At 33.6% G+C, this 16,961-nt stretch overlaps 1 pseudogene across 1 annotated transcript; it reads right to left on the reverse strand.

The window, feature by feature from the left end:
• Positions 1–3,407: 3,407 nt before the first annotated feature.
• LOC147069496 (glucose dehydrogenase [FAD, quinone] pseudogene) lies at positions 3,408–13,776 on the reverse strand (annotated as a pseudogene). Its single transcript, XR_015071211.1, has 3 exons — positions 13,430–13,776; positions 5,767–6,014; positions 3,408–4,834 (listed from the first exon to the last, which is right to left on the reverse strand). The product of XR_015071211.1 is annotated as a glucose dehydrogenase [FAD, quinone] pseudogene (transcript).
• Between the last annotated feature and the right edge of the window lie 3,185 nt (positions 13,777–16,961).

Raw genomic sequence — 16,961 nt, forward strand, 5'->3', positions numbered from 1 at the left:
TTATGACATGACATAATTATGACAGTTAATTATCCCGGGATATGAACTGTCATGTGTGTTGTTTTTTTTTTTTTTTTTTAATATGACTGCTCATACCGTGTTAACTATTTTAAAGCGAAATATATTACGACAATTACATGTTTATAATTGAGATGCGGCGATTTTGAAAACTAGCACTTGATCCCAAATGGATCCGGTTAGAATCCAAGTTACCAATAATTATTGTAGATAACCGTTTTGTATATGGAAATGCCCCGAGACCCCCGAGTGATATACGTGTTAATTTGGATTAGGAAAAATAACGGAAATGTGTTAACTAGTTAGAACTGCCCGGCAGATTTAAAAATTTTAACCTTAACATTTTTCGACAAACTCAGAATTATGTTACGTCGTCCAATTATAGCATCAGGTAATTTTATATTTTATTATGTCTTCACCCACGGATTTCTATTTTTAAATGTAGACATCCTAAAGTGTTAGTAACAAGTACTTAATTACATTAATTCTCATCACTTTATACATTATTAATGTTTGTTGCGTGATGAAACTCATTGATTCATTGCACCCTGTAATGTAATAATATAATTAATATGATAGTATCCTAGTCACCATTTTCAAATGCATAAATTACATATTTACCGACTATGAAAACAGTCATGACTTTACTGACTCAAATTTTCCTTAACGGCCCACGTGCTCGTCGTAGGTCAAAATTGAGTTTTTATTGTATTTTCAAACCATGATCCTAGACACTCCTTAAACGTTGTAGATAATCTATTTACATAATTTTGAAGCCTTATTATCCTTTATAGTTATTTTAAACATTTGATGACTGCATAAAGTATTTTTGTTACATAAAATAGTATTCTTTTAAACCTCTCGCTCTAATGATTTAGAATATAGTCATATTTCGGTACATAACTGTGCAGTGGTGTTAAGATTTTTTACATTTATTAATTTTTAAACGCATTTATAAAACCATTAGTATAATTTATTACGAGATAATTTTTATAAAATATTCACGATAAAAAATTATATTGATAATCTCTGTGATCCCAAATTTGACAAGAATTAGGCATTTTATTATTCAAAAAATCGGCAAGATTAACACATTTGAAGATGATTTTAAAGATACTTATTATAAGCTATGTTTTTGACCATTCAAGTGTGATAAACATCTTATGAATAATGATTGCTTTATAATAATTATTGACCTAAGAATAAGGTAGTGTTTTTTGAAATACGCCATTTCTCTTGTCATTCCCCAGTGGTTAAGCTACAACATACGGCCGTAGCCATAAATTGACAAACTATTATTGAAGTAGGGAGTAAAATGATATTGACGCGCGTGTTTGAACATGTACCGTTTAAAAAAAATTTAAAAAAAATCGCTTAAGTACATGTTCAAACACGCGCGTTAACATAATTTTACTCCCTACTTTAATTATAGTTTGTCAATTTATGGCTACGGCCGTATGTTGTAGCTTAACCACTGGGGAATGACAAAAGAAATGGCGTATTTCAAAAAAACACTACCTTATTCTTAGGTCAATAATGATTATAAAGCAATCATTATTCATAAGATGTTTATCATACTTGAATGGTCAAAGACATAGCTTATAATTAGTATCTTTAGAATCATCTTCAAATGTGTTAATCTTGCCGATTTTTTGAATAATAAAATGCCTAATTCTTGTCAAATTTGGGATCACAGAGATTATCAATATAATTTTTTATCGTGAATATTTTACAAAAATTATCTCGTAATAAATTATAATAATGGTTTTATAAATGCGTTTAAAAATTAATAAATGTAAAAAATCTTAACACCACTGCACAGTTATGTACCGAAATATGACCATATTCTAAAACATTAGAGCGAGAGGTTTAAAAGAATACTATTTTATGTAACAAAAATACTTTATGCAGTCATAAAATGCTTAAAATAACTATAAAGGATAATAAGGCTTCAAAATTATGTAAATAGATTATCTACAACATTTAAGGAATGTCCAGGATCATGGTTTGAAAATACAATAAAAACTCAATTTTGACCTTCGACGAGCATGTCCCCCTTTAATGCTATGACTTTTTCACTTTGAATATCCCAACTACTTCAAACTTATTCAATACATACTTGTCTACGACGATTTAGTTGCGAAACTGTCAAGCTATCACTATAGAAAGACAATTGCATATATTTAATGCCATGTAGACACAGTCACGGGTTTTAACATTCGTTATATAGCGTACGATTGACATAACCAAAATTCGGAAAGTCAACAGCTAACTTCGTACAGCACAGCGTCCATTCCTCATGCTGAAGCACTCCACGTTGATGTGAGATGAATGGTAAGTAGATTGTTCGTACCAGCGCTGAGCGATGCCTCGCACATACCCCGCGTACGCACCTTAAGGCTAAGACACACGGCAACGCAAGTCTTACTTGATTCCAATAATTGTATCCAAGTATAGGGTTGTCAAATAAGAGATATACTTATATATTTGTTTGCAAGTTGCTACCGATCAGCAAAATGTCATTCAATTTAAGATATTGTCTCAACCGTATTTTATACGCCTTTAATACAAATCTTTACGAAGAATATTTCATGTAGTCTCATAAGAAAGTACAAGTTCTTGAGAACGACGTGTTTAGGATTTTAATCCACACTTTGATTCACAACATCGATATTTTCAGCAGTACGTTTACGTTTTTGACGTGTTGGATTCTTAACATCACTACCATTTCAATCGAATTTTCCTATTAAGTAGCTCTGGAGATCGATTATTTTGACTATAAATTTCACATCATGCCCGAAGCTCAGCTAGAATAAATTTGTATACGATGTACAACTGTGTATCTTTCCATTATAAGTTGCCAAACAATACTGAACACAGATGTTAATTTTGGTGGGAATCAGAAATAAAATAGCTGCCATGACCTTTTAAAAATCTATAGTAGGTACTAATATGATAACCGTATACTATATTGAACGGTCCTGCTTATTTCCAGTTGGATAAAATTGGAATCAAATAAGATCTGCGTTGAAGCAACGTCGTCTGCGTTGCCGTGTGTCTTGGCCCTTGCTCGCATGTACTTGCAGCTGCAATCGATTGTGGGCTTACACAGCTAACCCACCCACGACTTGGAACATAGCACATTATAAACTTGAGCTCGAGTTTTTTTTACAAAATTGTTCTATCAAGTGCCTAAGATACTTAAACTACCCAAGCGTATCGCGACGTAAATGAGATAGATATAAAACACACATTTATTATAAGATGATCCTTCCACATAACGATAACACGACAGATTCTTATACCGTTGTATGGTATCAACATTCATTTATTTGTTCTTTCACTAAATAAAAAAAATGGTCCTATTATATTTTTACTATATGAACAAATCAAATCTTTGGTTGTAATTCTAACGTCGAATCACTTGTGGGGGTCAAATATTTAGAATAAATGTTTCTTGCACTCAAAAACGGTTCATCAAATTCACTTATAATGTCCTCCACATCGGTCGAATTGTCAAGGTTTCTTCTTTTTCTTTTCGTGGCACTATGTCTCCACAGGTCCTTCACCATGTCTGCACCCTTTTCGCCTATCATTATAACAGGCGCGTTTATATTGCCACTGGTTATAGTTGGCATTATACTCGCGTCGATGACTCTCAGCCCTTGGACTCCGTACACCCTCAGATCGGGATCTACAACTGCCATCGGATCCGATGGTGGACCCATTTTGCAGCTCCCAGACATGTGATATATTGTCATCGTGTATTGCCTTATAGCGCAGTCCCAATATTCGTCAGTGAACTCTGGTAAATGCTTACAGTTCGGCCATGGTCTACTCCAGAATCTGGCTCCGAATCTTTTCATTGCAGCCGTTTCACCAACGGCAAGAGCAGCTTTGACTCCTTCTCTTAACACTCCGACATCGTCTGGGTGTGTCAGATAATTGTGATAAATAACTGGATACCTTAATGGGTTTTTTGATTTAAGTAAAATCTCACCACGACTCTTTGGCCGCAGCATCATTGGAAATACTCCGAAAACATCTTTGTGATCGATATCTCTGTAGACTGAGTTATAAAAGTCATCAGTAAGTCCGTGAGCTCTTTTCACTTGAGTTCCTCCGTCAGAATTGGTCGAAGAAGACGTCAACATGAATTCAATATCTGGCCAATCATCTGACTGATTGGCATACTTGGTTGAAATGAAAGCGACAGCCTCTAAACCGATACTAGAAGTAAGAGGACCATTCTCCAACAGCGCGTATCTTATACCAGCGTTAATATTTACAATTCTGTTCATCACAATTCCTACTGGGTAGTCTATCAGAAATGCCAAACCTCCTACGGCAATATGATCTTGGACGTTCTTCCCTACCCCAGGAGAATCGTGGATTACATCGATGCCCATCTTTCTAAGATGGTCTGTTGGTCCAACTCCTGATAGCATTAACAGTTGTGGACTATTCACTGCACCAGCTGATAAAATCACTTCTCGTTTGGCATATACAACTCCTTTGACACCGTCTTTAATGAACTCTACTCCGTATGCTCGGGTGGTGTTTTTGTCTATGAGAATTTTTGTCACGTGGGTGAATAGCGATATGTGGAGATTCTTGCGCAGTCGTATTGGCCTCAGGAAGGCCTTTGCGGTGGAGCAGCGGGTGCCTCGCCTCATGGTGAACTGGTACAGGGCGTATCCTGTCTGCTGAGCGCCGTTCACGTCGACTATATCGTAGCCCATTTCTTCACCCGCTTGGAGGAACGCTGCACCCAAAGGCGTGTTATAAGGAGACTCTTGAACAGTCAGATATCCACCTGAAATTTACAATCATGTTAATCAATATATAAAAGATGATCCATCGATTTAAACGAAACAATGTTTGAGCTTGGGACAGACGGACTGGCCCCTCAATGTATGCGATATTGATAATAAATTTACATGATATGTACTTGTCCTTCATTGAACCATGTAATTAATTTCTCTGCACTCTGTATAAGTGATCAGTGATTTTAGTCCCCTAAATCTGGAAAAGAAAATCTGAGATCTCCGATACTTACAATAGTATTTTCCAGTAATGCGAGGTCGTTAAAGCTGACATGTGAGATACATAGAATCTAGAAAGGTTCGAGACTAAAATATATATATACCATATTGTATACCAATAAAATGCTGAATAAGGAAACAATCATCACAATCAATCGCTGTAGAGCGGACCATTATAATCTTGCCTCATCCCTGGCTCGCTTGGGTATAATAAATGACCCTGGGTGCCGGTGCGGAAGTGAGACTGAAGATGTTAATCACGTTGTTTGGCAATGTTCTCTGTATGATACCCAGAGACAGCGGCTTCTTAAAGGTTTAAATAAACAAAAGTACCAATTGCCACTGGATCTCACGATATTTTTGGCTCGGCCGAATATCAAGGCGTTCCAGTGTGTCCAAATGTTTCTGAGTGAGTGTGGCCTACAAGTTTAAACTGTTTTTGTTCTTTTTCTCTTTTTTTTCCTCTCCTGTAAATTTGTATTGTAATAACTGTATGAGTAATTATTGTAATAATATGTATTAATAGTGTATGTTAAAAAGTAAAGCTAAATAAGACTCAATTGAGACTTCGGAGCTTAATAAAAAAAATGATCTGTGCAATATCCCGCACACTCATATGAAATGACCTCCATTCCGTCAGGACTAAAAAACATTACTTTCCCAATGTCATAATGATAAAATAGAGTTCTTAGTAGGTACCCACCTTTGCTATGGTATTTATTATCGGCCAAATAAGGGTTCCTCTGATCCTCTGATTTCTTGAAGTACCTCAGCGTTTCTTCGGCGCCCCATCCAACGTTTCCCGCCGCCTCCCACTGGTCAAAGTCCCGCTTGTTACCTCGGATGTAGAGCATCGTATTGAGTACGCTGGATCCTCCCAGGACCTTGCCCCTGGTCCAGCAGCACCGCCCATCTTCCATGGCTTGGCATGCCGACGGCTGCGGCTCAGTCCTGTGAATTTTAACAAATATTCATTATAAATCGACACGATCAATTATTGTAGTGTAATAGAAAATAGAAATAGAGATAGAAATCTAAATATAACTAAAAATACAACGGAAGTCAAAAACTTCCAATGGTGCCGTTGCTTTTTGGCTACATGGTCATTTTTTTCATCGGATTTCTGACACGAACGTCGCTTTGTAGAAAATAAGATAAATAATAATGATCTCATTATCATCAGCCTCCTGAAAAGACCTTCAAATTGACTATATTCCGCCTGTGTGTTACGTTGGCATGTACTTCCGAAGAACTTAACTATTTTGTCCATTCATCGGCCTATATATTACTCATCAATATGAGAAGCTTCAACTGTTCAGTAACTGTTAATAATAACTGTTCAGTACTGAAGAAGATTACATCGATGTAATCAACTGACAACTATAATATTATTTAAATCATCACCAGCCTGAATCACACCTTTGCTGGATGAAGTCCTCCAAGGTGATTCCATTCCTCTAATTCTTTAACTATATATATCTTCCCAGTTATTGGTATGTATGTTGTGAATATCTTATTTAAATATTAGATAGGGTTATCACAATTTGCAGGCATTCAACCATATATTCAGTAGAGTATATACTTAATAACTTTGCACTCCGGCTCTAGGATGAGAATGATGTAATATATTTGTTTTTGCATATATTACCTATTTATTTATTTATTCCTACATATATTTAATACAAGTGAATATCATTAAATTTGAACTAATTTTATGTGAGGTAATCAGGCATAAAGGCGTACCAGTGTAGCAAAAGGTGCAAAAAAGTTATAAAACGTATACTCTAAAACCTGTACGTTGGAATGTATTTATAATGCTTTAATTAAAAATTTCTTGAATAACTTGCTCCAGACTCCAGCTCCAGCAAAAAAGGAACCTTTGAAACTCCACCATTTTGAAGGAGATCTATGAGATTCATAATAAAGGGTTCCGGTTTCATTTCCACCGCTGGTTATAAAACTGTTTCCTGTCAAAAAAGCATAATATTATTTCGCAATATTTTAGCGTGTGATAATACGTACATACGAGTATTATATTATATACTCATGCTTGCGTCTTATGTAGGTATGTCTTTAGATGTTTTACCATGTTAATAATTTACACTTTTTTTTTTTAAATAATTAAAATTTCAACCACTCATGCTGTAAATGAGGAACTGAACAGTCAATAATTAATGTTATAATAATAACAATATGTTACTTTCACCGATAGTTTCTTTTCAATGGCTCATTATAAATGAATTTGTAATTTGCAATATAAGTATTGGTTTACTTATGGAACTTTTAAAATTCTTCGGCAAGGTCCCCCTGCCAGTGTTCCCAACTGCTATTCCCATAAATATGCCGGATAGGGTAAGAAAATAAGCTAGATGGCAGAAAATAATGTCTGATTTTCACATAATTTAAATCACATTTCAAAAAAAGAAGTCAAAATTAATTATTACCATGATTTTTACAAGATCAAATATATTAAAGAAAAACGTAGGTGCAATTGTGTTACAAATAAATGTCAAATTTTATTAATTATTTAAAATTATAAATTAGTGTCGGCTTGGAGTTGGGACCAATGCTTTATCTATCTAGCTAATTATTTTGTATTGGAAATCTAGGGTCTAGCTAGGACGATTCCGCTCCGAGACAACAAGGCGCCACGCAATCGAATTAAATTCGAAAATAAATCGGCGTTCGTGAATTATAACCTTTAAAATATACATTTAATATTATTATTTATATTTAAAATATTATATTATTGTTTATTGCTTGGTGAGAATTTAAATATGCATACATAAATTATGATTTAATTGTGCATAATATGTTCCAACGAGAATATAGTTCTTTTATTTTTATATAAAGCTGGGTTTTATATAAATCAGGGATGATAATTCTCAATCCGCAATAAAAACATTATGAATTACAACTACTAAACTAAGTAGTAGATAGAAAGTGATTAAAATTCTTCGTCTACTTTCATGTATAAAATCGTAACGAACGTCTATTTATTTCATTCGACAGTGCGGCGCCCAATTGTACTGACGCCCAGTTATCCCATTCCCGAAATCTGGAACAACAGGAAAATATATGATTCCTTGCATTACCGCAATTTTAACGCCCGTCTTTATTTATACGCAATCGTATTTTCGTTATAGTAGTGTGTTAATTTCCTAAACATTGTATCTACAAATAGTAAGATAGTGTAATTATTACAAAAATGAATGTTTATACCATTCTACAACATTGTAAATGCGTATTTTTTATCACGAAAATGCAATGTAACCATAATTACAATTAAAGCGAATTTCAAATACGACCTTGTTCTAACGAACCTCTCATTTGAATGGACGTCATTATATCTATACCATTCCTTATACCAAATATTGAGTCAAACGTTTTTTGATGCAACAATAATAATTCAGCTACTGTGGCTTAAACGAGTTTAAGTGATAGTTAGAGGATCTTCAGCGAAGTTAACCGGAGAGGTTATAACGGTAAAAACGTTTGTCGTTTTCTGAACGAAATATTGTTAATTTTTTTACGTTTTTAGTTCATCATAATTTTACGATACGGTTGAGATCTCACAGAATTTTGCGCATAAAATGACTGACGGAACACAGTTATCCTAGTTTGTCTACAAAGTATATTTTCAAAGGTTATAAACGATTCTACGATTTAAATTAATAATATATATTAGTTGAGGTAATCTTTATTACTAGTAAGTAGTAACTGGATGCGTGTGAAAGTGTATGTTAAGGAAATGCATCTTATAAATAATATTATAATCGCCGTCAGCGTTCTCTTATCGAGTAAGCGATAATTGATACTGCTGACGACCTGTGAGAATATACATTAAAATAATCGAATAATATGTTGAGTTCGACCCTATGTCGCGGATGTTATATTGTGCTGACAAAGCTTGGTTCCCACAGGACTCGTTGGTTGCCGCAATCATATGTACGTATTCTATAAAGTGTCACCAGTTTGGCACGTACATATAACTGAATTAGAAGTAGTTTTTATAATCACCATACATTATATTATTATATTTATGCGTTTAAATGATGCTAACTGCTTTGTATGAACAACTTGTTTATTCCTAATATTGCGTTTTATCCTATGGATATGGTGATCAATTTTTATTTTATTTACAAAGCAATATTAGAATGTATCGGATATACCAGTTCTCCTTTAAACACTAAAATCATTTATTAACATAAAGAAAAATGATAATATAAAAATACTTAATTTACTAAAGCATATTGAATACAGATAATTTGAAAATACCTCAGATATATACATACTAGATAAAATCTTTTTTGAAAAAAATACGACGCTCTGTATTTACCGGATTCGCGCCCATATACTTAACCAACTAGGCTACGGACGTCCTATCTAATTATGACGAAATTAACTGGTAGTTTTTCCATGAAATGTTTATCAAATCGCGTAATATGAAAAAATACTAGTTTATTTCGCCGTAATTAGAACGGACGCACTTAATTTAATTGGTAAAGCAAATTGGCACGAAATCAGTTAATACAGGTTCAAGTCCCTATATATATATGTATATATCTAGTGTGTTTTCAAAATATAATGTTTGTATGTTTAATATAAAAAATGTTACATTCTCAAATATTTTGAATAATTAGTTTAATAAGGAAAAACGTTTACAAGCATATAATTTAACTTTGAATTAGATTTACTCAACTTGAGCGTCCGGGTTACATGTAAATTGTGCGTAAAACATTTCACCGTATCACAGTTCGCCGTGAGCTTTCTATCGGAAAGAGATGACGTGTACTATACGATATCTCCAATTTTATTACATTCAATATGAACATTAATTCAATTTTCATAGTCGATTTCGGCAAAATTCATGAATGCAATAATGCAAACCTAACCTAACTAATAATGCAGTAGGTATATCGGCTATTTTCAAATTTTGTTTACCGCTGGCTTCCTGCAAACCGACAACAACCGTGTTTTATTTAGACTTTATAGTAATATACGACCTAAAGAGGTTGAACGGTCTTTAATATACGACCATATATTTCCGATTCAACATTTCACGGTGAAGTGTGATACGGCGAACTGAATGCGTACTAATTACCGGACACGGAGCGTCGGTGCACTTGTATTCTTTCAATGCCCAGCACATCAATTATTATCTATTTATGAAACGTATCGATTAAGTGTTACTTTATAATTGACTTTGACTCTATATTTGTGAAGTGCGTGTTAAGTCGAAATAACCCATTGCTCTGGTTTTATTTCCGTTTAATGAGGCAGTACCACTATATTGAGTGTACATTGGTCACCACAATGTAACCTTCCTTGGCCGCGAGTTGCATTCGAAAAGTTCCAGGAACTAATACTTGGTTTGGATAGGTTCCATTGTTATCAATGCTTTGATTTTTTCATCGATCGCTATCTGCCTTGTACATGGTCTTACATCTAACTAAAGTAACAATAGCCCGCTATTTTTTATGCATAGAATACGGAAACGTAAAGTGGACGGTATATACAGAATGAAGTAAAATACTGATTCGATTTTAATTCAAATTGTAAACGATAATTGTAGAAAACGGTTGGATCTAAATGCGCGCTTTTCTCCCGCACTCTCACCTCACCATTCCATCGATGCTATATGATAATTTCACCTGCGCTTATAAATTGTTGAGTGTGTATTATTTTAAAAAATTCTGTTGAAGAAAATGTGAAAAATATTAGAATGCCGTGAAATAATTGTCTCGATATTATGTTGTTAAAAAATACCGGTTTTGATACCCTTATTCAATATGCAATACCGAAAAACCGGTATTAATATTTTTAATTCGGTATTGAAATCCCTACCCGTATCATACTTTGAATAAATCCCGATACTAATAAAGACTTTTACCGCGAATAAAGGAAGGATTTATTACGGACGCCTGTGCAATGACACTGCTATTGTAATATATTTTAATAAAGTGAATTAATAAATTCCTCTCAAAAATAAATCATAACTACGGTGATATATTCACTTACTTTGAATGCATTTTTATGTTATATATAAATATGCTCATATATACCGTAATATATTGCGTAAAAGTTTATTTTTACAGTAGGTTTATATAATCACATGTGCATTCCAAATATTGTCATGCACTGCATAATAATAAGGCATATATGTGCATTATGGTCATAATGTTACGTCGTTGGTTCTGCAATGCAGGCAACGCATGTGCAACTTATGGCGGTTTTGAGTTATGCACATCTTAATAATATAATCTCATTAAATTTGCTCGTTTGCTGTACTCCCCCGCATTATGATTTGAAGTAAATCTTAGTTTTAATTGCAGAAAATATATCCGGAGTATGCAGTCTTTTTGCGCTCGGTGGTAACATCAAGCTCTATTGACTTATTCGTATTGGTACTTACGTATTTAAATCACATCGCTGTGGGTCTCTCTGTAATGCCCAATATATATTATATGTGTTAATAAAAACCACACATAATATTTTAAAGAGTAAATTGTTGACAATCGTCTTGGTATTTTATCGGCTGCCAATTGCAAAGTGTCAAGCTTAACTTCAAATTATTAATTGACCTTGGGTATATTTTGAAGCGGCTCAATATATTTAAAAATAATTACAACATAAAAAGAACTTTTTATATACAACGTTTTTAAATTTTCTGTTGAATTATTATGCTCAATATGCTCAAACTTGATATGAAGTAAATAAAAAACAAACAAACAAACAAACAAAATTTGTTTTAATATAGAATACTGAAATGTCATTTTCACATTTCATTTTGATTTCCATAGTTACGCACGTATATATTAATAATTTAGTTGCTAGGACCACCCCCTTAGCAACCAATAATAGTCTTACTTTTTACGGATTTTTCTGAAATAACTTTCCATACAAAACATAATTAACTGAGAATGAATTCAATTCTGCTTAAAGATGGCTAAAACTATTAAAAAATGCATTGGAATCGTGTTCTGATATATTCTAAAAGTTTCAAATGTCTAGCTAGTCGGGAAGTTAGTTAAAAATCGATTGCAAGATTTGTACTGGACAAACAACCATCGGACAAACAAGAATACGAGCTAATAAAAACGTTGTAAAAATACCCTTAGTGTATCCCTATTCATTATACAAAAGTGCACAATTCGTTGAATTTGCCAAGCTATAACCGGACATTAAGTCGAACTAATTGATCCATATTTTCCCAATTACTATGTTTTACTTTAGCATCTACCGAGACTATATGGATTTACCACAAAAGAATACAACTATAGCTTTGGACACAATTGCAATATCACATTATTTAAATATTTTGAACGAACATTTAATGTTAAAATATTTTCAATCATGTCTGCCATGAGAAATTTTGCATTACAAGCGTAATAAATAATACATCGAATGCAGTTGTATAATATAATTTTATTTTGATATACGAGAATCTGTACTTTTACACACTACGATTAATATGATGCTGTATGTCCACGTAATAACTTTTTTCGCAGTACGTTTATATGACATACCGTGTGCAATCTCGATGTCCTATTTCGAATATTGTCATGCACTGCATTGCATGATAATAAGTGTAATTATTTTTTTACTCTAGGTTTGGTACATTTAATGCAGTTTTTTTTATATAATGTATGTAATAGAGATTATTTCACGTCAGCATCTAATGATATGAGTTTGCTCATAAGACTATTTTCCCGTAGTATTAATTATTGCTCTCTTGCATTTTATAGACAGTTACAGATTTTTAATAGTATCACGACATCTTGCGGTTCAAATTTACATCAGACTTGAACGTTGAACTGCGTAAAGCCGGGAACATTCACTTGTGGCTTTAAAAGTAACAAATAATTGTTAAAATTATCTTTTATAATATTATGTGGTGTAAGTAGTAACGAAACTTGGTATATAATATTATGGAAAAGGGTAGTTGATGAAATTCCAAGTTATAATTGAGTTGACGGGGTGGGATATGTTTTTGAGAAACCTACGTGATAATATACTATTCATTAACATGTATATGTTTTACCGCTCGGCGTGATATTAAAATTGTGTGCACAAATTCGAGTGTAACGCAAAAATGTTACCATTACTATTTTATTACAATTTTTCACAGCATCGATTCGCGAAATGCGCTTTTCGTTAACTTGGAAAACTTTAATGAATGCATACAGACGTAAATAATATTGAAAATAACTGTGTTTATTCCACATTTATACACATTCGAAATTTAAATCTTCCAACGCCACCCAGAAGGCAACCCCTTTATTTTTATGTTCCCTGTTTGCATCTTATTTGCAATGTGGCATATTGATAAAAATATAAAATTAAAATTAGCTGACATAAATTACCTGTACTTCCAATCCATTTTACTTTTATGCAAGTACAGCGATAGAAGCGGTACGTCAGATATTTCAGTCTCGTGTCCTCCCGCTTCCATCAGCAGGACCTTGTACTCGTCCACCTCAGTCAGCCGATTTGCCAAGACCGCCCCCGCGGACCCACCACCGATGACCACGAAGTCGTACTCCTCCAGCAGCTGGTGCTGGTTAAAGGGCCTGCTCTCGGGATCGAAGAGTTCGTAATTGTAGTACGCCATAGCGGCCATCAGCACCGGTATCGCTGTCAGCTTCGATAATCCGAAGAGCCCCGTTGCTGACTTTATCGCCGCGCTGAGCACAGCTGCCACGGTCGCCATTTTTGATTATTTTTTAACTCTTTATTATTTTTATACTTTCACACACTACCTTTATTTGTGTTTTTAAGTTTTAATCCGCACGCCGTTCTTGCAGCAGTTATTCAATATAACATAGATATTTTTAATAAATTTACCCTTTTATTTAGGTAACACCGAATCTAAGTTAATATCGGTATTCTATGTTCGGTGCATTATTTTAGAATTAAAAAAATATTTCACTGTAGTTATTTAATAATTGATATCCGTTGATTAAATATATTCCAATTTTTCAAGTGTCTTCGTTTTAATTCTTGTAACGTTCTGAAAATAAAAAAATAAATATATGAATAATCGTGCATAAATAATCAGCACGTAATCAATACATACTATGTATTATACTCGTACTTACTAGGTTATTGTTGTTGCATTTGATAATATTATGTATGGCAGTGGTACCAGTGATGGGGCGGAGGTAGGCTGTGGAGATCCGACATAAATAGTACATACTTAACTTTGTCAGTTACACTTATTTGTTTTTATTGAACAAAGCATAAAAATTGGAGACGGTGTACGTTAGTTATTACAATTCAATTAAACTCTGCCTAGACCAAACGGTAATTTGTATTTTTAGTTCAATGAGAACCAATAAGTATGATTGACAAAGTTTAATGTGTTCTATTTATGTCGGATCTTCTTAATCTACCTCCACCCTTCGGCACTGAGTGGTACACAACCCGCGACCAACCCACTAAATGAAATATACAGAAAATATCTTAGCATACTCTAATAATTATCTAGACCCAGTATAGTAAATAATGTCAATATAATCATTTGTTCAGTTAATCTCTTGTTCAGTATGAAAGCCTAACCAATTGCCTTCAATTCGCGCACCTGTCATATCATGATATAATAATTTTACTTTCTTAATGGTTGTGCAAAATTTAATTGGCCAATTTTCTTTACATTGATTTGAAATCTAAACTGACGTGCTAATTCAAACAAATCGCGAGCTTTCTAAGCTGGTGTATTTTTTATAAAATTGTAATTCAAATATTTGATTGAATTATTCAATTACTTTATGGTGCGTTACACCGATTGGTTTGGCCACAGCTTCTCAAACTATTACATATTATACACTCTTTTCGCACACATTTATTTTAACACATAATGATTCTTATTATTTCGTCATTTAACTGTTTTTTCTCAATCTCAACGTATCTTCACGAGCAATTCTGAAATCTGTTTTTTTGTTGTTAAATGTGCTATCATATATTCCAATCGTTAAATATCTCGGGGTTATCAAACATCATCAATAACGTTTGTTAGCATCGTCACTGCCGGCCGTGTTGATTAAATAATATCTTCGCAACCTGTCATTATTTCGCAAACTATTCTGAACAACTTTGCAGGCGTGAGTTTGCATGAATCAGGCACGACTATGCACGAAGCTTCGGATTTAAAGATTCGCTTTACGCTATGCTAATAATAATTTTAGCATACATAATACATCCGAGTATACAGTAAGGACATCTCGGACACATAAATAGAACTAATAGTTAATAGATATGTATTATATTCTTTTTAACACTACAATAGGTCATAAGGCTTAATTACAATAGTGTAGTGTAGTGCAATAGTAGATGTGAAACTATCTCATAAACACCCAGGTTTTGCGAAAAAAGCACATAAATATATCCTGACCTTACTGGGAATCGAAAATGGAGTTCCCGGGTGAGAAGTCAGTGCCTCACACAACAGACCTCGGGGCCTTTATAGCATAAGGTACGTAGTTAGAAAATATCTGCAAAATTAGTTACTTGGAAATTAATTTAGGTTCAACCCGAAATAAGAAAAATAATTACAAGATCAAAAAACTTTTTATATACCACGTTTTTAAATTTTCTGTTGATTCATATAAACTTGACAATTCTATGTATTAATAATTTAGAACAAATAAAACAATTGTCAACCAATCATTTTTTTGCTATTTTTCAACAAACAATTAATATAGAATACCGAAATGTCATTTTGATTTCCAAAGTAACGCACTTATATATATATATATAATTTAGTTGCTAGGACCACCCTCGTAGTAACCAATAAAAGTGGATTGGATTACGGATTTCTTCCGAAATGACTTTTCATACAAAACAGAATTAACTAAAAATGAATTCAATTCTACTTAAAGATGGCTAAAAGTATCAAAAGAATGCATTGGCATCGTGTTGTGATATATTCCAAAAGTTTCAAATGTCTAGCTAGTCGGAAAGTTAGTTAAAAATCGATTGCAAGATTTGTACTGGATAAACAACCACCGAACAAACAAGATTACGAGCTAAGAAAAACGTGGTAATAATATTGGCAGTTATTGAAAATGAAGAAAATTGTGTATCATATTTAGAAGGCTTATGCGAAACCTATAATTTTCATTATTTTTTTTTTAATTTCTCCTTAAGGCTGAGAAATGAAAGTGAAATGGTAAACTTTATAAAATTAACCACCCAATGCAATGATAGCTCAGGAAATCTATTAATGACCTACCGATCTCAAAAAAAATAATATAGCATCTTTTATGGCGTTTATAAAATTGAGAACCACATAATCATATTATTAATATCGGAAGCAGGTATTTACTTGATTAATATTTTATTTTATGTTTATTATTATAATTATTGCTGCACCTAATGTAAAGTGCCAGTCATAAATTAATAGTAATTGGCAACAATAAGTCACTTACTAACGCCTTCCGGTATATATTACTATCTCCTTTTTACTACTATGAAACGATGGAATACACCAGTGTTCCTTATATTTTATTATTATTTCACTACGTGGCGTCTCCAAGGATCCATGTTGCTCACCAGATATCTCACATCTTTCCAGTTCATACTGGCGAAATGGTTAGTCAGGCTGAGACTTTTTTGGGACATCTGTAACACATGGTTGAGCCACGTCCAACGTCGCTTCTTCACTTTGAATGCGATAACAAGCGTGATATACTAAAGTATCTTATGTTCTGTTATCATCATTCGTGATGGAGCCAATCGGGGTGTGTCCTATTTGTCTCTAATTTATAGTCTGGACCGCTATTCTTTCATTTTTATGTAGCAAATTTCACTTGACCTGGAGGGCAGGTAGAATAGCAAAAAGGCGCATGTGCAGAAGCTGCCTTTTTCATTCGTTTCGGCTAGCCGCGTGATGTCACT

This window comes from Rhyacophila brunnea, unplaced genomic scaffold, assembly GCF_057557595.1.
Source record: "Rhyacophila brunnea isolate RB1 unplaced genomic scaffold, BYU_Rbru_1.0 scaffold_23, whole genome shotgun sequence".
Lineage (NCBI taxonomy): Eukaryota > Metazoa > Arthropoda > Insecta > Trichoptera > Rhyacophilidae > Rhyacophila > Rhyacophila brunnea.